Raw genomic sequence first — 27,399 nt, 5'->3', positions numbered from 1 at the left:
AATGAAACCGCAGATCAGCTGGCAAGAACAGGCCCTGAACCAGCTTGCGGCATCTCAGTAGGAGAGTATTGCAGGGAATGAAACCGCAGATCAGCTGGCAAGAACAGGCCCTGAACCAGCTTGCGGCATCTCAGTAGGAGAGTATTGCAGGGAATGAAACCGCAGATCAGCTGGCAAGAACAGGCCCTGAACCAGCTTGCGGCATCTCAGTAGGAGAGTATTGCAGGGAATGAAACCGCAGATCAGCTGGCAAGAACAGGCCCTGAACCAGCTTGCGGCATCTCAGTAGGAGAGTATTGCAGGGAATGAAACCGCAGATCAGCTGGCAAGAACAGGCCCTGAACCAGCTTGCGGCATCTCAGTAGGAGAGTATTGCAGGGAATGAAACCGCAGATCAGCTGGCAAGAACAGGCCCTGAACCAGCTTGCGGCATCTCAGTAGGAGAGTATTGCAGGGAATGAAACCGCAGATCAGCTGGCAAGAACAGGCCCTGAACCAGCTTGCGGCATCTCAGTAGGAGAGTATTGCAGGGAATGAAACCGCAGATCAGCTGGCAAGAACAGGCCCTGAACCAGCTTGCGGCATCTCAGTAGGAGAGTATTGCAGGGAATGAAACCGCAGATCAGCTGGCAAGAACAGGCCCTGAACCAGCTTGCGGCATCTCAGTAGGAGAGTATTGCAGGGAATGAAACCGCAGATCAGCTGGCAAGAACAGGCCCTGAACCAGCTTGCGGCATCTCAGTAGGAGAGTGTTGCTGGGAATGAAACCGCAGATCAGCCGGCAAGAACAAGACCTGAACCAGCTTGCGGCACTTGAATTGGAGTTGCTAAGAAAGCGGTCAGGGGCTGGACGAACAGGAATCACAGAAAACACATCTTTGGAAATCCACAACTGGACTCAAAAATAAAGGGCCCACTGTCAGAAGAACGAAGAATCTGTTAAGTTAAACAGACCAATTAAGATGGGTGTAGGACTATTTACAGGACACTATCAACTAAAAGGACACTTTTCAAACTGGTATTTCCGGATGCCTAGAAGAAGATGAAGCAACCACTCGTAACCTATGTGATTGTGAGGCCATGGCTTATTTAAGATTTCGTCACCTGGGCAAGTTCTTTATGGAACCAAGTCACTTTTATGACGCCTCCATAAACGAAGTCTTACATTTCATTCGAAGTGTAGGAATTAATCAAGGGTTAATAAAAAGGGGAAGCACAATAGGCCATTGAAGGTCGCATTGCAACGGCCGGATTATTATGTGCCACCCCTCGCCCTGTTACATGCATCGCTTATTTGCGAATTTTGACGGTTGTATGCCCTTAACGACTAGAAGAAATTTCAGCCGCATATCTTCTGTTATTAGCCTTTGAGTGAGGAGAATATGGCGCCTAGAGAGAAATTACGACGCCATGAAATGTATCCTTACGTGGATAAGGAGCAGCCCTCAAACAGGGAAGACTTCGCTGTTCGTTTACGAACGTAGCTCTGAAGTTACTGCTCTAATTAAGTTCGAACATGCATTTTTATTTTTACAATTCCTTGTTTTAATTAAACATTAAACTGAAATTGTTCTTTCCCCATACGAAATTCATTAAAGCCTTTCAGTTTATGTCATCTCTAGCTAGAATATACTCCCGCAAACGTGAACTTCTTTTCCGGAGTACAACGAAACGAGGACTACTAGCAGCGTGTCATGAAAAAGTAAACTCTGCAATGTAGTTTTAGCAACAGTTTTTGTCTTACCTAATGGTTACAGATTCCTGTGTTCTCCGTGACATGTTACCACGGTTACCGTTCCAATACACTCACCTTCCTCAGTTATTTTCTTATGGGGGAATTGAATTGTGCAAAGGAATTGACTAGGACTCGAACCCATGCAGAAAATTTAATAGATGTTCCAAGCGTTTCTTCCTAAAAGAAAACTTTTGCATTTAAATATGTCTGCTTTCATTATAAGTTACCGAGATATGGCGTGAGGGACAGACGGACTGCTACTTCCTCACAGTATTGTGGAATTAGATATTTTGTTTGGAAGCGCATTATCCTTCGTTCTTGGTCAGTCGCCAGCTTCCCACCGTGGCGGCCCTGGTTCGAGACCGGGTCAGGTCATGTGGGTTTTATCGTGGACAAAGTGGCAGTGCGGCAGATTTTTCCGAGTACTTCGGTTTCTCCTGCCAATTCTGATTCCACCGATTGCTCCACAGTCACAATCATCTATCATCTGGGGTTGGTACAGTAGGACAAACCGTGGCCGCAGTACAAGGGACTTAATGTCACCCCATGAAAAAAAAATCCTTCCTTCTTTTTTGAAACAGAGAAACGTCCAGTAGTGAGCACATGTGAAGACGGCAATAAACCTCCGGCTTCCATAAAGCGCAGGGACTGTCTTTACTGGCTGTAACTGACTTTAGGTTTGAAAGATCTGTCCGTTCTGGGCTGGTTACTTCATGGGATTTGAAATTAACTGAACTGCGGAAGTAACAGAGTGACGATCTCCGTTATTAGAGGAGCACAGTCTTGTGGGTTGTAACGCCATCTAGTTCGGAGACAAACCGACGTTTCGGAGGAACATATCGCCTTTATCTTCAGGATTGAAGAATGTACAAAGAAACTAGAAGAAGCAGACGGCTTGCCTCTTAGTTTACTTGGCTATCAAGATGGAAGCAGTATGTTTCTGCGTCTGCGCATTACACGGAGTCACAGCGAAGAAGACAAAGCTACCGTTGTGAGAACCGCAAATCCAACATTGTATTCTGTTGAGAGGCTCTGTGTTAAGTGTGCTTTATATAATTTGCCGCTTTGTCTTGTGCTGTGAATGGGCAGGCCTGGGTGAAATATGATGGACGTCAAACAGCTGTTGTTCGATGTGCATGTCAGCCCCTAACCACATAGCCTTCCAGTTCTGTAAGCTAGGAACTGGACTCCAACCAGAGAGAAAGGGCGCGTTCAGACTTGACGAGGTTTCTGTTTTGTTAGTGTATAGCTTATTTATGCCGATCACAGTAGCCGCGAGGTCTGAGGCATGGATCTCTGTGTGCGTTTATTCTGTTTGTGTTGTCCTCTGTGCAGGTAGCGGCCTTGCGACGGGCTGATCCCCTGTCCAAGGAGTCCTGCCGATTGTGTAAAAAGATCAAGAAAATTAAAAAAGCGGCCAAGGTCCAACAGAGGGCTGTAGAGCCATAGAATAGATATATGTACGTTATTTATTCTGTTAAGTCAATTTTATTATGGAGGAATTCGAAAATTAGTTTATAGGATACAAAAAAATGTCCCTATGTTTAATTAGTTAATCACTATGCCATGAAGACTTGTCGGTGAGTGGCGTAACCCCACCCTCCTTGACCTCGACACTAGATTGAGATGAGTGGTGAGCTTCACGCCCCTGTCGCTTTATCCCCTGGGAAAGAGCCATTGGATAGGAGGCTTGATGGGCCTCAAATTCGATAATGACGATGTGTAAAAGAGGAAAATCTTGCATTGCTTGGACTCGAACTCGATCCGTTGAGCCTTAGCCCGTCGCTATACCGGCTGAGTTCTCGCGACTCCAGTTTATAGCATACGGATATATAACAGCTGTACATGCAAGGGATTACACCTATTATTTTCTTTCTGCAGCAAAAGGTAAAGTTGTCCCTGTGCTTAACTAATTAAGCACTACTTCATGAAGGCGTATGGGGGAGTGGATGTATAGATCACCATTTTCTTGATCTCCCCACTAGTTGGAGGTGAGTGGTCAGCTTCACGCCCCGGCCGCTTTACCTTGGGGAAAGAGGCTCCCGGTACCCATTGGATAGGAGGCTGGGTGGGCCACAGAGCAGGTCTGAACAACTTGGAGAAGAGAAAATTCTTGACCCTACCGGGACTCGAACTCCGACTCCTCGGCCGTCCAGCCAGTAGCCAGTCGCTATACCGACTGAGCTATCCCGGCGCCTGTTCGACTTTAAAATAAAACATTATCCAACATCCAACGAGGCTATGTTCGTAAGTAGGCGGAATTATTGGGGAGCACCAATGTTGATTTGAAAAGAAATGTATATATATAAATTATGGATCCCATTTTGTGCTTTCATCAGATATTGGAGTAGTCGTGATACGGTACAGGGCGGGCGAGAAAAGCCCGACACATACGATATGCATGCCATGTATAAGGATCATTTTAATGATTTACATATGATACAGACTGCAGTTTCAGAAGAGCACTCCTTTTAAGGTGACGTCAATTTTTTTTATATGCATGCCCACGATGATAAATGGAAAATACATACAAAATTTTAGTCTACATGACTGAACTTCTGAGGTATAGACGGGTATTATGTTTAATTCAGTTTAGTTGATTTAAGGTGCACCTTACTCCTTGGTCTAATTGAACTTTTGCGTGTCTGATGAGTTCTTTGACAGATTTGGATGAAACTTTTTATGGTACACTTTCTTATACGAGTGATACAGTGTTCCGTTCCCCTAACATATTTTGAGTCCCACTTGAGTCTGAGAGCAGAGTTCTTTTTCGGGGATATCTCGATAAATATTAGACTAAGACGAAATGTCATAGTGAGCCTTAAGATACAAATGGTATATGTTATACAATATATACATCTGCTTTCGCCTTGCATGTACATGGGGCGGACAGAATGATGGAAACACTAAGAAATTGAGGAATAAAATTTGTTTGTGTTGGCTACATTGAAAGAACTTCAGATGGCATCATTGGATGTTCTTTTTCCATTTCATTACTCTCTGTAGTGCTCGTGTCAGTGCATTAGTGATTGTATTGGATGACAGTACGTGTGAAAGAACTGGAAAATTAGAGACTTATCTGATTTTGAAAGAGGGCAGATCGTTAGTGCGTGTTTAGCTGGAGCATCGGTGACAAGAACCACATTATTATGTGTATCAAGAGCGACAGTTTCTAAGGTTATGTCGGCATACACGAATGGTGGGAAGATAACATCAGTGAAGAGGAATAGTGTTCCAAAATCAGCATTGACAGAAAGAGTTGGTCGTACGTTGGGAAAGATTGTTTCGAAAAATCACGTAACTACTGCAGCACAGGGGACAGGGCGGCAGAACTGAATATTCATCCTGAAGACCATGTTTGCACAAAAACTTTCCAACGCGAGCTTCACAAATCCAACATCCACAGTACAGCTGCAACTGCTGAACCTCTGATTACTGAAAGTAGTGCTTAGAAGCGTAAACGATGGTGTCAGGACCATAAAACCTCGACATCAGACAACTGGACGCGCGCGTGATATGGTCAGATGAGTCGTTGTTTACGCTGTTCCCTACATCTGGAAGAATTTGTGTTTGGAGAACAACCAAAGAATGCCTGGATGCAACATTGAAATACGGGAAAGTTCTGTGATTGTTTGGACTGCAATATCGTGGTATTCAGTTGGTCCCATTATTATCCTTCGTGACCGAATTACGTGGACACATTGGGTAATCAGGTGCATCACATGATCCAAGCGTTATTTATGAAACACTATGGAGTGTTCCAGCCGGTCACGGTAGCCGAGCGGTCTAAGGCATGCACTGTCTTCGCTCTCTCGGAAGCCGGGATCGTGGGTTCGAATCCCACTCAGGGCATGGATGTTTGCGTGTGTTTTTCTATGTTTGTCTACAGGTAGAGGCCTTGCGACGAACTGATCACCCGCCCAAGGAGTCCTACTGAATGTGTAAGATCTAGTAAACCGAAGTGAAACGGAGAGTTTCATGGAGGTAGACCTAGGCCCAAATTGGGGCTGTAGCGCTCCAAGATGACAGTGCCCGCACTCACACAGCTGGCACTGTGCACTCAGNTAGACCTAGGCCCAAATTGGGGCTGTAGCGCCACAGAAAAAAAATGCAGTGTTCCAAGATGACAGTGCCCCCACTCACACAGCTGGCACTGTGCACTCATGGTTCGAAGGGCGTGAAGGTGAACTTCCCTGGCCTAAACATTCACCAGATTTTAACATCATCGAACAACTGTGGTCAGTTTTAGGGACAGAGTGAGGAACCGATTCCCACCTGCAATATCTCCAAAGCAGTTTTAAGATATTCTTCAAGAAAAATGGTATAAAATTCCGCTAAAGACTGTTCGAAACTTGTACGAGTCCATTCCAAGAAGGACTGCGGCTGTACTGAAGGAAGAAGCCGGCCCAACGCTGTATTAATAATGAAATGTGTACATTATCTGTAGTGTTTCCATTATTTTGTCCAACTCCTGTACGTCACAAGTTCTACCTCGTATATACGTGTTTCATATACTTGGACACCAGACACATATACTACACGACAAGAATGCCTTTGTCCATATCTTCTCAGGAATGTACATTTATAATGAATCCTCTGTCCTAATTCAGAAAATTTTCGCATTACCATACATTAATAAAAGCTTGTCAGGATCCTTCTGCTTCAGTCTCATATAAGTCTCTATCTGCTATTTAGTAGAAACCCCATTCGAGTCTTCACATTGCATAATTTATGTTGTATTTAAAAGTGTACAGTTCATATTATGTTACTGATACTTTTGTTACCTGCCGTGGTTTGTGTTCTGTTAATACAGTCTTTGAATAAGAGAGGCATTTCATAATTTTCACACTCATTTTTCACGATCACATTTGAAAGGCGTCATTTTGTTCTGAGGGTAATGAATTAAACAAAGTTTGAAAGGAACTCTCAAAGTGCCAGTGATGTACAGTTAAATCCTTTTGATAAACAAATTCCCATTGATTTCTGCAGCATTAATTTTCCTTTACCGTAGCACGTGATTCTTTTTTATACTGCACGATTTATATTTTCTGTATGTAAAGTATTTATTATGTGCTTTTTTGTTTATTTGAATACGTCCTCTTACTTCCTAATGTTTTTATGAACAATATAACTAGGTCCCTAGAGCAAGTTTTCCTTGAGAAACAGAGAATCTCTCAGCTCGTCAATAAATTCCCCGATTTTTTATGGAACTATTAAGATTCATCGCTGAGCTACTCGAATCCCGTCCTAACGTTCACACTATCTCCTTAAGATCAATTTTAATATTATCCCCATCTACAACTAGGTCTCGCGAAAGGAGTTTCTTCCTTTCAGAATTTCCCACAAATATTGTGTACATTTCTCCCGCAAAAAAGCGCTATATATCCCACCCACGGCATACTCCTTGACTTTATCTCCCAAGTTATATTTGGTCAAGCCGCTTTGATCGTGCGTAAACATCCGTCCAAGTTCCAGGTCATGTGTGACATTTCGTAACATTTAATCGCTTTTTGCTGACGCCTTACAGACTTCACCTCCCCCCCCCCTCAAGCTGGTGGCTATTCCTTGCCGGCTGTCCATCACTCTTTATGAAAGATATTCTTAGGTATCCTCTATATGTGGAGGCTGTCTCCACATTCCCATAGCCTGAGGTCGCGCCGTGGCCAATGGAAAACTGCCGAGATTCGAACAGAGAACCTCCCTAATTTATGTTTAGAACGTTACCGTTAGACCAGCCCACTCCGTGCTAGATAATGACAAGTGTTATTATGTTTATGTGCAAATCTTCTGTAATAAAACATCTGTATCAGGAACTACCGTCAGTAACCAAGACATTCATTTGTAGCTGTTTTACAAAATCAGGGAGTCACGAATATGCGCTGTGTTGGAAATGCCCCTTCATCACATGCACAAACATTGTTTTATAAAGAGTTCTGACGATGATGATGTTACACAGAATTACTGGATTTTTGGACTCTTTCCATCGTCCGGTATTCTAGGAAATAGAAAACACGACGTTTCGGAAATTGGATCTGTTTCCGTCCTCAGATGAGGGGGAAAGACACCTTCTCAGTTGGGCCCCTTAGAAAGAGTTAATCTCAATCACTGGACCTCGTGCAGCTCTTTCTAAGGGGCTCAACTGAGTGGGTGTTTTCCCTCCCTCACCTGATGACGGAAACAGATCCAGTTTCCGAAACGTCGTGCCATATATTTTCTAGAATACCGGACGCTGGGAAAAGTCCAAGAACCCAGTAATTCTGTGTGAAATATTATTTTGTTTCGCTTAAATACGTACTTTTTATCATGAATAAAATTTCCCCCGTTTGTTAGTATGACATCTGTAATAAATTCAGATCACTTTATATTCTGAATGCGGTTGCTTACGTGTGAGTTGAGGTTCTTGTTCATCCATCTTCCGTGTACTCCGTTACGTCAAAACGTAGGAGATGCATTTCTTGTTTTATATTCTTCTAGAAATAGGTCATTATACGGAAGATCCCCGCTTGTCATAAAACATTTAAGGATTCACGTGGTAGATTTCTGGAGTCCTGTGAATAGTAGGTAAATGTGTGGATATAGAGGCATTCTGAGGCATCATCAGACAGTGAATCCTGGCACAGTGTTCCTCTTTTCATGAGATATCACTGCAAAATGAGTGGGGGCTTCGTGGATGTAACTGCAGGCACATTCTTGCAATAAACTCCGGTTCTAGAAGACAGATTGAGAATGCGGGAGAAGTAGTTGTTGTGTGAGCGAGATGTAAATGTACTGTGCGAGGGAAAGAGATGAATGCGCGAAACCTGGCCCAATGAAAAGTCCACGGTTTGTGACGTGAAGTGAAATGATAATATACCTGACCGATATAGTCGAAAGTCCCACTTTTAGAAAAGATTTCCAACAAAGAATCTCATACAACTTGTGAAAGGCTATTGGCCTTGAGACGCACATAAAGGCGCTATTATGTTTGGCCGCTTTGTGTTCGGAATGTTGAAGCTGCACGCAGGTCTGAATGTGGAGTTGGCCGTATTTCAGAAGCTGTTTCAATGTAGGGTCAAGAATTCCCTCTTTTCCACGTCGTCCACACCGGCTCTGGGGTCCACCCAACTGCCTATCCAATGGATACCAGGGGTAAAGCGGCCGGGGCGTGAAAGTGATCACTCACCTCCAACTTGTGCATCTATACATCCACTTCCCGATACGCCTTCATTGCGTAGTGCTTAATTAGTTAAGCGCAGGGACATCTTTACCTAGAATGTAGTGTAGTATTTGCACAACGTAAATGTTTCATAAAAAGATCCGAATGTGTTTAGAAAATGTAACAGTTTCCATTACGATCTGATTAACAAAGGTAGCAGACGTGAGAGAGGTCCTGAGATCGAATGAACGTGATTGTTTCCTGTGGCGATCTGTATTTACCGTCAGTGGACCATAAAGGTATTCCATTTACGTGAATGGAGTTTGAACTATTGAACGGTTTTTTTTTCTCCCCAGTGTCATTTACTGTGGCTATAGTTTCCGACTCTAACATATTCTTCAGCTGCTCCTGAAACACGTTCGAACAGAGTACACAGATTTAACAGTTCAGTAAATAGAACCGCGCTTACTTAATTAAACGACATGGCAATGAAACGGTAAGAAGGCTTTAGTGGCAGAACACAGGAGCTATACACCTTATCTCTAATGCAGTCTTACACGTGTTTATTTCGAAGGAGGCGTACTTAAAAGTATATCCGATGGGTCAGAGTTCGAGTCCCGGTAGAGGAAAGATTTTTCTCCACTCCACATAGTCCAGACCGGTTCTAGGTCCCACCCAGCGGAAAGGTGGCCACTCACCTCCAACTAGTGTCGAAGTCACACATACGTGGATCTGTACATCATCTCCCCTGTACTTCATGCGTAGCGCTTAAGTAGTTAAGTACAGGGACAACTTTGCCTTCAACTGTTTGCTTTCTGATTCCTAGGACGCTGTATAAGGTATGTGCATAAACGTTCCATGTCCACTCCTGTTTCGTCGCTAGGCAACTATATGTGGTTATTACATAACGCTGGCTTTTTAACAATCCTCGTTGAAAGAGGTGAATAATGCAGAATATGTGTGATTTTGTATACATTAATTTTTACAACATGAATTTAATGACAGATTATTCAGTTCCTTGTTTCTTTCTCTTCATTAAATTTTATTTGTTTATTAAGTTTTTAAGGTCCTGTTTGTTTCTTTACACTCATTGATGAAGATATATGTAGAAGATTTATGGAATATGCTTGAATTAAGTAAGAATTTTTTAAAGATGTTTTATATAAGAAAGAAACAATTTCCCATAATTCCCTTGCATTTTATTATAGTAGGAGCCCGGGATACGAACTAGTACTTTAACTATTCTATAACATATATATATTTGTGCCAGTATATCGAATACATAAAGCATGTACTGTCTTCGCTCGCTTTGAAACCAGGATCATGGGTTCGAATCCTACTCAGGGCATGGATGTTTAGTTTATGTGTGTGCGTTTTTCTGTGTTTGTGTACAGGTAGAGGCCTTGCGACGAGCTGATCACCCGCCCAAGGAGTGCTACCGAATGTGCAAGATTTAGAAAAACCGAAGTGAACGGAGAAGTTCATGGAGGTAGGCCTAGGCCCACTGGGGCTGTAGTGGCAAGGAAAAAAACATCGAATACATGTTTAATATTTACGCAGTGTACTTATCTTACTTGGTTCTTAGGCAGGTCCTTGCGCACATATTCTCTGAAGAACTGAAGTAAGCCCAGTAATGGCCCATTGAGTGTGATCCATGATAAGGTTTAGGTGAGACACGGGGCTTGCGCTTGCCATTCGGTGGGGGCTGTATTGGAACCTGTTTAATTGCCGTAAATGTGCGGCAACATCTCTGACTTTGCTGTTATGCGTGTAGTCTGAACAGAATGCTGCAGGCGATTTAAAATATGGCAACCTTCTAGTGTGTATAATGTACGTATGCATGTGCGCTTTTCGATCGCCGTTGAAGCGGGAGCTTGCGCTCTTAGATTCGCATCCTGCGCAGGCGCTTTCACTGCCCCTTATCCTATCATATTAGCAACTTGTGAACATATTTTTAAGACATTTTTATAGATGTAAGATTTGAGGCTTTCACGGCGGTGACTATGAAGAAAGCAGTCTTCTGGGATTTGGCGCCGTGTAATCCCAGAAGACTGCTTTCTTCATTTTTATAGATGTTGTTATATGATTTAGCCCTAGGATTCGAACATAAAACACGCACATATATTTAATTATTAGTTTCAGATCAATGAAAGCTGTATAATGAGAAGCTTCATAATTTGTACTCTTCTCCAAGTATAATTAAAATGATCAAGTTAAGAATGATGAGCTGGGCAAGGCATATAGATCGCATGGGGGAGAAGAATAATGCATATATGGTTCTTGTGGAAAAGCCAGAAGGAAAGAGTCCACAAGACGTATGTAGGAGGGTAATCTTAAGATGGATCTTAGCGAGGTAAGATGGGGTGGTATGGGCTGGATTCAGTGTAAGGCTCTAGTGAACACAGTAATGAAACTTCAGGTTCCGTAAAATGTTGAGAAATTCTTGAGTAGGTGAGCGACTGGAGGATTCTCAAGAAGGGCGCAAACTCCATGGATTTATGTTTGGTTAGTTTGGGCTCTTTTAAGAGAATTTCCATATTGTTATTTTATCTGTTCAGTCCATCTAAGTACATTTTACGCCGAACAATTCTTGTAACTGTCATAAAATATGGATGAGCTCGCCATGTTGGTAATATTCACTGTGTAAGTTCCATATGAATTTAGTATCACACAGAATTCACATTCCCGTAAAATTGAAATTTGTATATCCCCTTGTCGAGAAATTAGTTTCGTGCCTTTTAAATTGTAATCATCACACGGGAACTGTGTGACTTTAGTCTTTTGAAGTAGCTGCCGCGATTTGCTTCTACATTTTGCGATAGATTAAAATCAAGTGACCTCAGAGACCTTCATATTTACTGCTCTTCACACAACTAGTGTAATGTATATAAGCAACCGAAAACTAGCTAGACGGAGCAAAGTTCTCCTTATTTATTTAGCAGCTGTCAGTAGCTCATCTCACTGTAGGATATTACTGATTCGTCGTAGGATAATTAACCTTTTAAAAGCTGAAATCTCAATAATGTCTACAAATTCAGTTCATACCGCACAGAAAACATATTACCCCTCCTGTTACACCCAACCGTTTACTGCTGTTTAAGGACATAATCGCTCTTTATTTCGAAAATTATACGAAATATATAAATTTAATACACGCTGTGGGCAGAATGCACAGGTTTTGTATGTTGAAGCAAGTGGTTCATATTGTAACCAATGGGCTACAAATGGTTGAATCATATTGAATGGAAATGAAAGTGGAAGGAAACGATCATGGTCTAATTTGATGTATTCTTCCAGAATATGCATGAAGGGTTATCTCAGTTATATTTGGTGCCATTTCCGAGATTCGAAGCTAGCACCTTCCGAATGCTGATCAAGAAATTCCCTGCTCTAACAGAACCTGGATGTTCATTGCGTGTTCACAATAGACCCGGTACCGGTTCCTGTGCTTATCTGGTCCACAGCCTCACCCTGTTTTCTTTTAATCACCTAGGTCTCCCAAGTGGTCCCTTCTCCTAAGGTTTCCCCACTCAAATTATGGAAACATTTCTTGTATCTATTAATATTTTGTGAAGGATACGAACTGTAAAGCTACTCGTAATGTAGTTTTCTCCATCCTCATTATTTCCTCTTAAGTCCAAATTACTCTCAGCACCCTGTTATAAAACACATATAACTGTAGCATGTAGACACTTTGCTAAATAATGAGTCTATAAACAACGGCCGATGCTAGGCAACGATCGCGGAATAAACATACGGCAGCCGTTGATGAATAAAGGCTTCGCAAACAAACATGTTCCCACAGCAAGGATTGAAGTACAACGATGAAAAACCATGTTTTTTACGCGGTACGTGCTGAGGGATTATAAACGGGGCAGATTTAGAGTTTTAGTCAGTTGTGGGATATTCGCCAGCCGGTGAGGACCTAAGCAGAGGACAATGTTATGATCCTTTACCAGGAAGCGGGTAGTGAAAAACTGAGAATACGAGTGCATGGATTAGCGAGAGCTTATTAATTACATGTAGTCACTATCTGTTAGTGGTCAGTAAATCCAATCACCATTCCAAACCCCGTCTATAGTCGCATTTCAAACACTTGTCAATATGTATGCTTCCCCATAGTGACACTATGCTTTATACTCACATGGAATAACAAATAAATCTTAGGTTTTGTGTGTAGACTATGATCCTTCACATTTATAGTAAAAGTTCTGAACTAGTCAACGGAATTCGTGTTTTTTCCTATCTGTGCTCAAATAAAATGTGAACTATGAAAATATACAATTTTGATTATCAGCTGACAGCTTGTCAGATAGGATTAATATTGTCATTATCAGTTTAACGAGATATATTGTTCTATACTAATTATGTAGGAAGATGAACTGAGTAATTGATTTAATGTGGATTTATAATGCTCCACTAATTACTGCTAAGCTCTGTGAAGCATAAAATTAGAGAGTAAATAACAGTGGTACAGCAACCAGCTCAAGTAGAAGCGCAGTGTTTAGCGAGTTACATCGTTAATCTTGAATTGAATTGTTTTGTCAGAAGTACAGAGGATGATGTTACCTTAGTCGCTGGTTAACAGGTACACAGGCACGGAAACAAGGTGCAATATAATGCTTTGTATTGAAGCTCGGGAGTGGCTTATTGTTCTTTACATGGAATTCTATAACATCTCGTCATTACAATTGTGAGGGAATCCACAACATATCGAACTTGGATATTGTAACTTTCTTACCGTAGCGCCGTGTTGTGTTGTACAGTATATACAGCTCTGCCGATCACAGCTGTCGCGCGGTCCTCACTCACTCTAACACTGAGATCGTGGGTTCAAATCCCGCTTGAGGGATGGTTGTCTGTGTGCGCTTATTCTGTGTTATGTATAGGTAGCGGCCTTGCGACTGGCTGATTCCCCGTCCAAGGAGTCCTATCGACTGTGTAAAAGCTCAAGAAACTGAAATCGAAATATACCTACCGAGCGGCCGCCGCTTGTCGTCGAAGTTAGTGCCAACTTTAGCCGATAGAGAGTGTTCCGTGGTCAGTGTAGCGGATCCCCACGGCCGTTAATTTCGTTTTTTTTTTAGACCGGAGCCGCTACTTTTCCATTCAAGTAGCTGCTCAGTTATCCTCACGAAGCTGAGTGAACTCCGTTCGAGACCCACTACTACTCAGAAAATCTGGTAGCGCCGGGAATCGAATCCGGACCTCTGGATCTGTAGCCAGGAACTCTGACCACTAGACCGCAGAGGCGGCGGCCAAGTTCCAACAAAGGGGCTGTAGAGCCATAGATATATAGGTAGATATTAAGCTGTATATATTTCCGCCAGTGCAGATTGCTGTGTAGACATAATATACATTAAGTAGTAAATATTTAACGTATACAAAAAGTTTTGTCGAGTAGTAAATACTTAATGTGTAGTAGAGCTATACAAAAATTGTACTGAGTAATTTCTATACAGAAATTGATTATGAGTAGTGAATATTTAACCTACAGTATATCTTTACAAAAACGTTATGCTGAGTAAGATAAAGTAAAGTTTCCCCTGTGCTTAACTAATTAAGCACTATGCCATGAAGGCGTATGGGGTGTGGATGTACAGATCCACATTTTCTTGCCCTCCGCACTAGTTGGAGGTGAGTGGTCAGCTTCACGCCCCGGTCGCTTTACTCCCGGGGAAAGAGTTCCCGGTACTGAATGGATAGGAAGTTTGGTGAACCCCAGTGCCCGTCTGGACGACATGGAGGATTGAAAATTCTTGACCCTACCGGGACTCGAACTCCGACCCCTCGTTCGTCCAGCCCACAGCTAATCGCTATACCGCTTACGCTGCTATGCTGAGTAATATTTTTTTTTAATTCGCTTAGTGGGGGGTGGAGTCCAACAGGGTCCACTCGGCACGGCGGCCACTGATTGGCCTATTGTAGCCAGCCCCGGGTGATTATGATGATGGAGAATTTGGTGGAATGAAGATTGGAAGGGGAAACCGAAGTACTCGGAGAAAAGCCGCCCCAGCACCACTTTGTCCACTACAAATCCCACTTGACCAGACACGGGATCGAACCCGGGCCTCCGCGGTGGGAAGCCAGCTACTATCCGCTTGAGCTATGGCGCGGCCTTATGCTGAGTACTAAAGTTTAGTATGTCTATGCAAGAAGTGTCACTGAACAGTAATCACTTAAGTTGTGCTGAGGGAAATAAATTTGGTTGAAATTCGTAAATCTACCACGTGAATAAGTCGAACGTCGCAGTCGAGTGGGAGGCTCGCCTTTTTATTTCGGAGGTCTCAATTTCAAACCTCGACCTGTAGACTGTCTGTTCTGACTGAGATATCTCGTGGTGTTCCTAATACCTCTAGGAAAATTCCAGGATAGTACCCACAATTAAATGAAATCAAATGTACTACCTACCAGTTTTGTACCAATTCAGTTTTAATTGTCTTCTGACTATCCAACCCTATGTAGCCTTTGCTGTTGACGTCATCATTAAACAGACTGTACGTGAACAAACCACGCTGGATATATTATATGTCACCTGATGACCTTTCTCAGCTGTGCTTGAACCGTTTGATATTTATATAATTGAATTTCTGAGTCCTACATTGTACCTTGCCGTTAAAGCTCATGGGGGATGGATGTATAAATCCACATTTTCTGACCTCGGTACTAGTTGGAGATTAGTGGTCAGCTTCACGATCCTGCCGCTTTACCCCCGAGGAAAGAGCCCCCGGTACCCATTGGACAGGAGGCTGGATGGGCCCCAGGGCCGGTCTGGACGACGTGGAGAAGAGAAAATTCATCATAAAAAAATCATCATAAAATCAGAGTTTAATTAAAAATTTAATTTCTTTAATTCACAGTATGTAATATATTCGGCAGTATGCTGATTCCAGAAACGATGTTTAACGTTTTATTTGCCCTTTATTTTGTATCTCATAAATATATATGTCTTGTAATAACATCCAGCGTTGTTATATTTACACTAATGTCTCGAGTGAAGTGTTAGAATGTAAGTTATATTGTCTTACTTTTTGGTGTGATGAATTATACAATCCGTAGAAAGTAGCCCTGATTGTATAATTTGTCCAAATGATTGTCCAATTTGATTCTCCGTAAGACAGATATTTCTGTTATGTCTTACACACTATTTCCATTACATTCATTGATATGGGAAGGAGCGTTAATACAGCAACAATGCCTATTATGATAGACACAATAGATCACTGTGGTCGCGGTGCAAGGACCAAGAAGGCCCACCCCCTATACATTCATTCATGCCTATTATGATGCGATGTCGCAAATGTTTGGAAACTGCTCATGTTCGCTCGATTTACTGCAGCCTTTGTATAATTAGATAGGCTACATGTGGTAATCGAAACGGAACTTTTTAATGCCCATTCTAAGTGTATTCCTCCATTCCTCGTCGAACTACGACTGCCATACCTTTTTTTTTTTAATTCTCATAATAAAAGGGGACGAGTCCAGCTGGGTTCACTCGGCACGTCGGCCACTAATTGGCCTATTGTACCTGCCCCGGGTGATTATGATGATGGAGAATTTGGCGGAATGAAAATTGGTAAGGAAAACCGAAGTACTCCGACAGAAACCCGCCCCAGCGCCACTTTGTCCACCATAAATCCCACTTGACCAGACCCGGGTTCGAACCCGGGCCGCCGCGGTGGGAAGCCAGCTACTAACCGCTTGAGCTATGGCGCTGCTTATGCCATATCTTACTAAAGTTCATTTCTGGAAAGGTACAGTTATCGAAAAACGTCGATTATCCACGAACTTTTGCTCATTTGACGTTGTTATCTCACCGTGTAAGTTACGTTAAGTGATCTAGTCAAGAATGTTCATTAAATGCCATATTAGTTACAAGTAAATAAATTATATTGTGATGATGCATACATTTGAACCTTTAAGGCCTGAATTTCTTCTAAATAATATATCAAATATAAGTTCGTACCTAACAGAAAACATGTTACGTAACCGCTACAAAACCAAACGGTTACTGCTGATGTTTACTTTGAGAACCACACGAAACACAGACATACGAGTACACACTGTGGGCACTTTGTAGAGTTTTGGTATAGGTTAAAGCAGGTACTACACATACTAACCTCTCGGTCTGTTTCGTTTGGCGCGTGATGATAGTTACTTACCATGCGTTGAGTTTATTGATGTTTAATGTCGATTCAGATCACCACTTAACATCCCGAGAGCACTAGAGGAAACATTGGGTCTACTCGCGGTTGGGCGGATGTCGAATCACATACTGCTTGGGAACGGCGCCATACCGCGCGCCGTTGTGCGATGTAACTCGCCCACAGATAAACTGCGCAGGACCTACCATCTTCATTCTTCCCTGCCTCTCATTGTATTATCAGATCCAAATGAAGTGCAGCGTATTTTAGGCTACCGTATTCCCAATATTGACCTTCCATACCACTGCTTAACATTATTATAAGCTCATATTAATTAAGGTTAATTTATTTTTAATTATTTCATATCGCATTCTCACACGATATGAAATTTTGACGTGCCATACAGTACAACAGCCAATCACAGTGGCCGCGCGATCTAAGTAATGAACTGTCTTCTCTCGCTCTAACGCTAGGATCGTGGGTTCGAATCACACTCAAGGCATGGATGTCTGTATGTGCGTTTATTCCGTATTTGTGTTGTTCTGTGTGTAGACAGCGGCCTTATGACGGGCTGATCCCCCATCAAAGGAATTCTACCGACTGTAAATAGGACTGTGAAACTGAGAAAATGGCCAAGATCTAACAAAGCATTGTAGAACCATAGATGCACGGACAGATAGACAGACAGACAGATGGATAGGTAGGTACGTAGGGAGGTAGGTAGGTAGAATGCAACAATTCTGTCGAGATAGAAGATACCTGAGCCGGTCACGGTAGCCGAGCGGTCTAAGGCATGTACTGTCTTCGCTCGCTCGGAAACCGGGATCGTGGGTTCGAATCCCACTCAGGGCATGGATGTTTAGTTTGTGTGTGTGCGTTTTTCTATGTTTGTGTACAGGTAGAGGCCTTGCGACGAGCTGATCACCCGCCCATGGAGTCCTACCGTATGCGTAAGATCTAGAAAAACCGAAGTGAACGGAGAAGTTCATGGAGGTAGGCCTAGGCTCACTGGGGCTGTAGTGCCAAGGTAAAAAAAAGAAGATACCTGATGATGGCCTTTCCTCGCTTTGAGAAGGACTTAATGGGCGTAAAGTGTGAGTTAGAAGCAACTTGTGCAAATAAATATTCTTGGCTCTATCACACCTTTTCAAACTGGGATTGACAGATGACCCCACTTGCGAAAGGTGCCTAGAAAAAGAATGAGCCACTCATAACCTATGTGATTGTGAGGCCATAGCTTATTTCAGATTTCGTCACCTGGGCAAGTTCTTTATTGAACCGAGTGGCCACTGTGACGCCTCCATTTCATTAGATGTGTAGGTTTAATAAAGAGTCAAAAGGGGAGACCGCGCCATCGCTCAAGCGGTTAGTCTCTGGCTTTCCACCGCGGCGGCCCGGGTTCGATCCCGAGTCTGGTCAAATGGGACTTGTGGTGGACAAAGTGGCGCTGAGGCAGATTTTCTCCGAGTACTTCGGTTTCATTCCACCAATTGCTCCACAGTCACCCTCACCTATCATCTGGGGCTGGTACAGTAGGCCAAAAGTGGCCGCAGTGCAAGGGAATTAGTCCCACCCCACTAGCAATAAAAACAAACAGTCAAAAGGCGAAGCACAATAGATCATTGAAGGTCGCGGTGCAAGGGCCGGATTATTATGACCCTCCCTTCTTACATTCATTCATTGGTTATGTCATCGCAAGGTCATCATTTTTGGGACCATCATTTTGATGAGAAAATTGTTTATCTAAATTGATTTCAGTTAATATAACGTTAGGGGTTGTACATAGTGGAACAAAATTAATATTATAAAGTGTTTAAATCAGTATACTTTTTCATTCCTTCCCCAAGCACACAATTATTCTCATAAGCGTTTAGCAGGCGGCGATTTTAAAAGGTCGCCACAGTGCCATGCGACACTGGACTACGAAACACGTCATATTTGATGGATGTACACGGAGTGTCCCCTTTACCTCATTTCTGCATATATCATTTACTGACAAAGGTAGTATATCATACAGGAGTCTTTACCGAAATTGGCAGGTTGCAGTTATTTTTAAACTAGTTAACATTCACAAAAGCAGTACGCGAAGTAGCATGCCCTACAATGTGTGGAAATGCTTTCGGGTAACTTCAAGCCCCGCTACATGGACATGTTAGCTATATGGAGCATGGGAGGAAAACTCTTTAATTTCTAACTAAATTGAATCGAGCTTCGTAATTTGTATTTCCCACAGGATATCATTAGGGTTATCATGTTAAGGAGGATAAGAGGTCGCGCCATAGCTCAAGCGGTTAGTCGCTGGCTTCCCACCGCGGCGCCCCGTTTTCGATCCCGGGTCTGGTCAAGTGGGATTTGTGGAGGACAAAGTGGTGCTGGGGTGGATTTTCTCCAAGTACTTCGGTTTCCCCTGCCAATCTTCATTCCACCAAATTCTCCATCATCATAATCACCCGGGGCAGGCTACAATAGGCCAATCAATGACCGCCGTGCCGAGTGGACCCAGTTGGACTCTACCCCCACACCAAGCGAATTTAAAAAAGAAAAATATTTTTAAGTAGCATGAGATGGGCGGTGCATGTAGCACGCATGCGAGAGAAGAGAAACGTATTTAGAGGTCTGTAATTAGACCTGAAGGATAGAGACCGCTTGGAACACCTAGGCTTAAAAGGTAAGGTAAAGCTATTCTTGTAACAGGTCGTGGGTTGTGAGACTTTGAGGGTCCCACATTTTCTCTAGACAGTCGGCTCACAGATGGCGGTGAGATTGCCAGCCTTACCGACCGGCTCCCTTTACCCCCCCCCCCAAGTAATATTCCTAGTATTCATTTCTGTTAGAGACTGAGTCGACCACAAGGCCACAGTGCGGCTGGAAGGATTAGGTAAATTGAAAGAATCCACCTCATTGGGATTTGATCCCGCGACCTTCCGTCTTGTAGCATAGTGCCTCAACCAACTACGCTACCGCGTGCCCCCACACCTAGGCGTAGAGAGAATAATATTGAAGTGGATGTTTCAGAAATATGACGGGGAGGGAGGACTTGATTCCTATGGCACAGCATAGGAGCCAGTGGCGGGCTGTTGTTAACACGGTAATGAGTCTTCTGATATATCTTCAGTATCTGAGGAACTGTTAGCTTGTCTAGAAGAATTGTGCTCCATGGAGTTCGAGGTTAGTTTGACAGCCATGCTGCATTATCGCCGCCAAAGTGCTGCTGTTTTTAGATAAGAGTGTCATGAGTCATTGCAGTCATGAAGTGACGAGGAAATTTGTTGATCTCGGTTCGCCAGCGGACGTTTATTTGGGAACTGTTCCTGTAGTTCAATTTGTATTAACATCTCTTCTCTGAAGGAAATGCAGTGACTGTCATTTCCAAGTAGAACTCCAGTCTTTTTGCTTTCAGTTGGCTTCTAAAGTTGTGTTTCATAAATTATTATTAATCATATTTCATTGAATGTATAGATCTAAAGATAGGCTGAGTATGAAGTGTATATTTATCCATACGGATGTAGTGATCCAGTAAACAGATCAAACATCAAACGCGGTTTGATCTTATATTTTAAGATTTAACATTTCGGTTTCTCTGAATTATAAAAGTACAAGGATTCATTTCTGTCTTCTTGAAATTAATAGTTCGGTTGTAGTTTATATATACAGCCTTTGATTCGAGACATCCATGAACTCTAAACCGGAGAATTTAATTTCCCGGTCAGTTTCGCTTATTTCGGTGTATTTGTGATTTACTGAACAGTGCTGTTAATTTCTCAGGCGGTATGGCATAGAATGAATGGATGATTTAATTAATAATGTAATGGAAGGGATGTGGAAGTAATTGGTCATGCCATAATTTCGGCGGATACCCCGGAGTTTGCCTGGAGAGACTAAGTAAAGCCACGAAAGTCTTCCGGATAGCCGGCTCGCCAGCCGAGACTCGAAGCAGTCACCTTCAAAATAAAAATCTGAAGCGTTATCGCTTAAACCAGCCTGCGGAGTTCTGTTTGGTGTACTGCTGTAAGTACTGAAATTTAGTCAGCCTTGCAGTGTTTTGATACAGGATAAGGTAAAATGGTCCCTGTGACAGGCCATGGAGGCCCGTAAGGTTGTGAGACGTCGAGGCTCCCACATTTTGTAGACAATCGGCTCACATGTCGGTGAGGTTGTCACCCTTAGGCGCCGGCCGCCATATACCCCAGGGAGATTCCTGGTGCTCATTTCTGGTAGAGGCTGAGTAGACCCCAGGTCCATAATGCGGCTGGAAGGATTGAGGCAATTCGTTTTGATGTAAGTGATGAAGTTAATTTTTCGTGTCTGAAGTCCGGAAATCTCTGTAATTAATTTTCCCAATTTTTATTGGGCCCTTTCTGAGGGGCCCAACTGAGTTGGTGACTTCTCCCCCTTCACCTGAGGACGGAAACAGGTCCGGTTTCCGAAACATCGTGTTTTCTATACTCTGGAATACCGGACGTTGGAAAAAGTCCAGAAACCCTGTAATTATGCGTAATTCTTTAAGTCTGTGTTTAATCATATAGGTGTATAATTTGGTCTCAAAATAGGTATACAATTGCAAAAGTTGGAACAAATTAATTAATGTATTCTTCTGGGTAGATTTATGCGCTGGTAGCGACGTTCTGGAGAAACATGCTACTCCCATCATCAGGGTTGAAGCGTGTAGGTTGAGGAATAGGTTAAGCTTGTGTGTGTGTGTGTGTGTTTATATGCGCGTCACCGATGATGGCTACTTTTGCCTGGATAACATTCAGGATTGACCACCGTGTATAACACTCAATGTAGATATACTTAAAGCAGACCCACGTCAGGCTGTACAGTGGCATAGCTCTTGGTAGAGAGCTCAGCAGATGCAGCAATTATTATGTAGACAGATTATAAGTAAGGTGATAACGCTGTCCCATTGAAGGGAGCCTGATCTAGGACTAAATTGAAAGCGAAAGTGACCTTCTTCAGAGTTAAAATAATTCATTCATCAGTAATCTGTCAAGACGACAGGTCCATAGTCTCTTCCAAAACAGTTCCTCCATTTAAAGCGATCTAGAGCTTTCTCCTTCAAATGAGAATATCCTCTTCTGTCCCCAAGGTCATCCAGCATCTTCCTTCGTCTTCTGGTCACTTCTATCCGCCCCTCTATCTTTCCTTCAGTATCTTCTTTTAGAAGGCAGTTACTGCGTAAGATATGACCAATGTAATTATCCTTCCCTTTTCTTATTTCGTGTAAGACGTTCCTCTGCTCACTGACTCTAAATAACACTTCTTCATTTCTCACATAATCAGTCCAACTGATCTTCTCCATCCTTCTCCAACACCACATTTTGAAGCTTTCCAGGTGTTTCTGATCTACTGCCCTAAGTGTCCAAGTTTCAGCCCCATACAGAGCTATGCTCCAAATGTAGTATTTCACTAGTTTCTTCCTCAAATTTAAGTCCAATTTGCTGGTAAAAAGATTCTTCTTCTTGCTAATTTCAACAAAATTCCTTCGACATCATAAAGCTACTAAGGAGCCATTGAACCTATTCATTGTAGACCTAGGACCAGCCTAAGACAACAAAAAAATCTATGAAATAACAGGACTCCAAAACAGAATAGTAAAAAAAGAACCCCCCCCCCCACTCAAACAAAACAAACATAATTCAATGTAGGAGATGTCAACAGTACGGCCATACAAAAACATACTGCAATAAGCCATATGCGGTGGCCCACACAACAGGACAGACTGCAAGAAGACAAGGGAAACACCAGCCAGTGCGTACTATGCAGAGGAAATCACCCCGCAAACTACAGAGGATGTGAACACTTTCGTAAGCTAACCAAAGGCACCAGCAAAAGGTTTTCCCAAAGACCCTCCACTCCAGCAATCTACACAAATGAATCCTACACGAGAAATATACAACCTGTAGAAATAACAACCCAGAAGCTATGCAGAAATCACAAAGCGAAATTTATCCCAAACAGAAGAAATAATTAGCATACCAGCAAAATTCCTAGACGAATTCAAAAATTTAATTCAACAATTATTACAACAAAGTACCATGGTACTAAACATGCTAACAACACTCGTCAACAAAGCGAAATAAATGGCCAAATTCCTAAGAATAGCCCAATGGAACGCCGGTGGACTTCCAAATCACCAAGAATATATAAAAATATTTCTAAACAAAAACTCAATCGACATCCTGCTAATCAGCGAAACCCACTTCACCAAAAGAAGCTACTTCAATATCCCCAAATACAAGCTTTACCACAGAAACCACCCCGATGACACAGCCCACGGAGGCACGGGAATCCTAATCAAAGAAAAAATCGAACATCATGAACTACCAAAATATGAAAAACATTTACATAACGGAAGTCATCCGAGAAACAGCACCAAGTACTTCAACAAACTAGAAAATCACTCCAACCTACTTCTTCAACCACTACTTCAACTTCATGAAAATCGAAGACTCAAAAGAATTTGGGCACCAGATCTAAAGAACTGAGGAAAACATCACTGGATGTTTATCCCGCACATGCCAGAAGAGTGTACAATAAATAGTTATTAAATTGTACACCAGTCAGCACATTGACTTACAGATTGTACAGTCTGATTGTAACTAAAGGAGAGAGGGAAAGAATTCCTTCCCCTTTCCCCCTTCCCTGAGTCTGAGTGGACTACTTTGCTTGCAAAATGCCGATTCACCTCCATCTACCGAGGAGGTCGAGAATAATGGAATTATGTCTTCATTCCCCCACACGTTTTCATGGTGTGGTGCTTAATTAAGGAAGCACAGAGACTTTTTTTTTTGCGCAACAGCCCCAATTGCGCCTTGGCCTACCACCATGAAACTCTCCGTTTCATTTCGGTTTACTAGATCTTAGACATTCGGTAGGACTCCTTGGGCCGGTGATTAGCTCGCCACAAGGCCTCTACCTGTACACAAACACAGAAACACACCCAACATCCATGCTGTGGGTGGAATTCGAACCCACGATCCCAGCTTCCGAGCGAGCGAAGACAGTGCATGCTTTAGACCGCTCGGCTACCGTGACCGGCATTTCATAGATTTACCACGCGCATTAATCGAATACCGCAGTCATTTGGGTAGTTCTCCTTCGTACACGCGAGTTTCACGATATCACAATTGAGATGACCAGAATCCTAGCAATTACGGTCTTGCAAATGTTAACATGTATAAATGTATGGATATTATTAAATTGTTGATAATGACACTTACTGGAACTCAGATACGAGAACCTTAAAGAAAAAAATTATATGAATATCTCATCTCTCCCATTCGTGCTACAGGTCATACCTACCCCTCCATCCTTCATTTTATCTCCGTAATAATTACAGAGTTATAAAATTAAGCTTCTCGTTTTGTAATTTGCTCATGTTATTTTGTTCCTCTTTGCTCCAAATGTTCTCCTCAGCATTTCTCTCAAAATCCCTCTGTCTGTATTTTTCCTTTGACGTGATTGAAAATGAAGACATCGACTATTTTTAACCTGTGCCACGAGAGAAACCAAATGACGTGTTGTGTCAGGTGCGTATGGCATGTATTGTAGTCGTGTAATAAATCAAAACGCCTATGTGTACAAGACGAACCGCGGTGAGGATGTAACATTGTAGACCGTTGCGTTAATATTCCTATGTACGAGGGTGAAGGGTAAAGAAGAGAGATTTGCAAGACGTACTGAGGAAGGGGGGGGGGATTGGCTGTATGACAAAAATCTTATCGATTTTCATGTTCTCATCTTCCGCCTAACCTTCGTAAGTATCCATGATCTGACACGAATCTATGTGAACCTTGGCCCCTTTTTCAGTTTCAATCGGTATGACTCCTTGGACAGGGGACTAGCTCGTCTCAAGGCCGCTACTTATACACAGAACAATTCAAACACAGAATAAACGCCCACAGACATCCATGTCTCGAGTGGGATTCGAACCCAAATCCCAGTGTTTGAGAGGACGAAGACCGCCTTAGACCGCACGGCCACTGTGATCGGCTTCCCAAAGTTACGGACAGATTAAATATTCCGCTAATAATTTCATTGCCTCTTTATTGAAGGCGACTGTATGATTGTCACAGTGACAAGATCTCGTTATTCTGGGTGTTTCTTTGGCAACATTCACTTCAAACTAATGTTAGAATCTGATGTGTCCTAGTTAGTTATTAGAGAGGGTGGGTTTCCCCATGCACTTAGACCTGTAGTGGTCCATTGTGCTTCCCTCTATGATTTCTACCAGCCTCTATATGCTACCGGTACTGGTGCTTACCATCAGTCCCGCCCAGCCAGCGAGACCGGCTCTACTGGCTGAGAAGTATCTATAATGCTTCCCCCATCTACCGGAGGTATTAGTGACTGCTGTTGGGCGGGAAACGTCCGCAATTTTGCTCAGTGACCTCCTTTGGAGGTATGAGGTTCTTTTACGTGCCGTAAAGCTACGACACGGGACCCACGGCTTAAAGTCCCTCCCGGAGGACTTGTTCCCTGAATTTCCCTGTTCCTATGTCAAACATCAGTCATACTATGGCAACGTATCGCCGTGGTGCGAAGCTTTGAAGTTGTTTCACACATTTAACGTCGACTCTGTGGTGGTTTAGCAGCTTATTCCCATAGCAATGATAACAGCGCCATTTTTAGATCATAACTACACCGTCTAATCGTATAATGCAAAATAACATTAAATAGAAGACACTAAAATATATTTAATACACTAAAAGTGCTTGTTAAATACTTTAAAATGTCATTAAACTAAGTTTACTAAGTTAGTTTAATGACATTTTAAAGTATTTAACAAGAAGTTTTAGTATATTAAATATATTTTAGTGTTTTCTATTCAAGGTTATTGTTGCATTATAGACCGTATACTTGCAATATAAAAATGATGCCATATTATAACAGGATGCTGAAATACAAGGTTACTACAAATGATTCATTCCATTTCAAAATACTATATTTTCCAAAGTATTACACATACAAATACAATTCCTATATGAAAAGAACCGCAAACTCACCAAGTTTGCATCACGATACACCAGTTGGCAGCATGAATGCAGTGCCTCACAAAATGGCGACGAAGCTGGAACAGAGTTTCTGTGTGTTGGAATATGCAAGATGTTCGACTGTTATTGGAGTGCAGCGTGCATTCAGAGCAGAGCACAGAAAAGAACCACCATGTAAACAGAGCATTCTGGGCATTGTGGGGTGGTGTCGGCAGTTTAAGGATAATGGTTGTCTGTGTAAACGGAAAAGCACCGGGCGACCAATATAGTGTTTTGAAATGGAATGAATCATTTGTAGTAACTCTGTATAATGATAGCGGCAGTCTGTAATATATTTACATTTGAGAGCAGTGAAATATTTCCGACTCGAGTTGAATTCCTTCATATGCCCATCTGCTCACCATCCCTGTATCTGACCAATGATGTGATTTGCATTTTATTTTGAGATTACAAACATAAAACACGCGAGTGTTAACATTAACAGACCATTAGTAATTCCCGAAATCTGTGCAGCAGGAAATCGTGCTCCATTAGTTATACTCCAGAATTCTTCCTCCCGGCGCTACATCTCAGGGTGCGCTTTGATCTCCTGAACAATCTGCCTCCGTTCTCTATTTAGCCATCCATCCGAGGCTGATTATTTGGTTTCTAAACCCAACCTGGAGGACTAGGATGTCCCTCTTCGTCTGGCTCCTACCCTTTGATCTGTCCGGCATGGGTGACCCTACTAGTAGCTACGCTACCGCCGGCATAGCTTTCAGGGTCTCAGGAGCACTTAAACCCCTCCACAAAGATAAGGTGGAGACACCATCGGTGGGGATACTCCGAAATACTTACTGTACATCACATCTTTAGTCGTGAAATAGATCAAACACAGATCAAGCAGGTAACACTCAAGAAATTATGAAAATGGACGCTGTACTAAACCATCGTTGTCACAGAGCAGAAGGAATGTGGACTTTAGTGACTGTTAAACCAACGTTTTATTGAACCGTTAAGAAAGAAATACAGCCGTATAATGGTATGATGCAAACAAAAAACGTTGCGAAATGGTTGTAACAACGGAACCATAGAAAGGGCTTAACTGTTAGTATCCTCATAACTGTGAGGGTTACCTGGTTTAACAGTCTTCTTTCTGCTCCATAAACGTGAAGCAGTTAGAGACAAATTAGTACGGTCATTTAGAAAGCAATAATCAAAAATACGTTTCAAATAAATGATTGTAAAATACTTTACCAGGTAAAGAGAACTCTAATATAAATTTAAAATTGTCCCTATACACAATTAAGCATCACGCCATGAAGACATATTAGGAGTGGAGGTATAGCTCCACCATTCTTGATCTCGGCACTAGATGAAAATGAGTAGTCAGCTTCACTCCCCGGCCGC

General features: G+C 42.5%; 2 protein-coding genes across 2 annotated transcripts in view; one reads left to right on the top strand and one right to left on the bottom strand.

The window, feature by feature from the left end:
• Positions 1–17,186, bottom strand: part of LOC111864623 (trace amine-associated receptor 8a) — a 105,247-nt gene extending 88,061 nt beyond the window's left edge. The window contains exon 1 of the mRNA XM_023851996.2: positions 17,033–17,186. The gene's annotated coding sequence lies outside the window, so the exon portion shown is untranslated. The remainder of the gene's footprint in view (positions 1–17,032) is intronic.
• Positions 1–27,399, top strand: part of LOC111864622 (glycosyltransferase 25 family member) — a 230,625-nt gene that overhangs the window by 120,117 nt on the left and 83,109 nt on the right. The window lies entirely within an intron of this gene.

This window comes from Cryptotermes secundus, unplaced genomic scaffold (assembly GCF_002891405.2).
Source record: "Cryptotermes secundus unplaced genomic scaffold, Csec_1.0 scaffold121, whole genome shotgun sequence".
NCBI lineage: Eukaryota > Metazoa > Arthropoda > Insecta > Blattodea > Kalotermitidae > Cryptotermes > Cryptotermes secundus.
Note: the sequence above shows the minus strand (reverse complement) of the source record. Positions and strands in the feature narration are given on the sequence as shown.